Genomic DNA, 1,332 nt, shown 5'->3' on the forward strand with positions numbered 1-1,332 from the left:
AGATCATAAGACATAAAAGGACCAGACTTTCAATATGAATAGAGGTATTCACAAACTAAAGTTTGTGTTATCACAGTCTGGACCACTAAATCTCTGAAATACAGAGAAGTTAAAGGTGATACTTTTCACAATCAGAAACTATGTTTATAGAATAGAATAAGGTGAGAGAAATCCTTTCATATAAACAACAGAATTTATCTATTCTTGCTAGAGATACTGTAGGTTGGAATTCTATTACTCGCTTGTTTCTCAACTGTTCACCACCAGTGAGGTCCACTTAGTATTGAGTACAATAAAAGTTTTGTCCTGTTATAACAGTTTACACAAGTGGTTAAAAGAAATACCTTTATTTTTTCAACCCTGTAACTAACAAAAACATGAGCTTATAGGAAATTTGGTGCATAATGAATTTTCAAAAATAGGTTTAAAATAACACATATCAGGAAATATACAATTAAGTTTTAGACCAGTTTACCATGTAGTCCTTGTGCTTGACTGGAACTGTAGTTTCTCTGTTGGAAGTGGAACCACTCCTACTGGGTGGTCGCTCCCTTTTAATATTCCTGTCAACCCCATTTTCCCTTAGAGGGTTTCGATTTGGTGGAGAGATGGAGTCCTGCATATAAAATTATAACACTTAAAAAAAACAACAGAATTCTAATTTACACTTCAAAATTATGATATGAATAATTAAATAAATGAAACTCAATTGCTAAGCTATGAGAATTCGGCAAATTCGGGTACAATTCCTTAACTAACCATTGTTACCATAATTAAAAAAGAGAGACAAACACTAATTGGAAAACAGATACTTGCTAACTTTTTGAAAACACCAGTAAACTTTCAAGAGAACACCAAAAGTTTCTTACATCATTGGCAACATCCACAACAAGGTCTTGGTCACTTTTCTCCTCATCGCTGTCCTGTAGTATTGAAGAACAAGGAGATAATAAGCTTGTGAACACAGTGCAGTTAAGAATTTGTGATTAATTTGTACCAGTCAAACAATCCATGTGGTCTATTAATATTCCAAGACAACACAGTACACATTAAGTGCTTCACCAAAAACAAAAAGATTTACTTATCATTCATCAAGGATAAAGTAATTAAACATCCATTTAAAACATCTTTATTGTTTCCAACTTTTAAGTTTTAGTGTTTTTATCCAAAGGGAAAACATGATCTTTGAACAATATGGATAAAAACAGTAAAACTTAAAAGTTGGAAACAATGAAGGGAAAACATGATCTTTGAACAATATGGATAAAAACACTAAAACTTAAAAGTTGGAAACAATGAAGGGAAAAACATGACCTTTCAACAATATGGATT

At 32.0% G+C, this 1,332-nt stretch overlaps 1 long non-coding RNA gene across 1 annotated transcript; it reads right to left on the reverse strand.

The window, feature by feature from the left end:
• Window positions 1-502: 502 nt before the first annotated feature.
• On the reverse strand, window positions 503-1,095 carry LOC111084380. The gene is made up of 2 exons (XR_002609526.1): window positions 870-1,095; window positions 503-616 (listed from the first exon to the last, which is right to left on the reverse strand). It is a non-coding gene; the product is annotated as an uncharacterized LOC111084380 (long non-coding RNA).
• Window positions 1,096-1,332: the final 237 nt, after the last annotated feature.

The sequence above is a fragment of the Limulus polyphemus genome, unplaced genomic scaffold (genome assembly GCF_000517525.1).
Source record: "Limulus polyphemus unplaced genomic scaffold, Limulus_polyphemus-2.1.2 Scaffold19981, whole genome shotgun sequence".
Taxonomy (NCBI): Eukaryota; Metazoa; Arthropoda; class Merostomata; order Xiphosura; family Limulidae; genus Limulus; species Limulus polyphemus.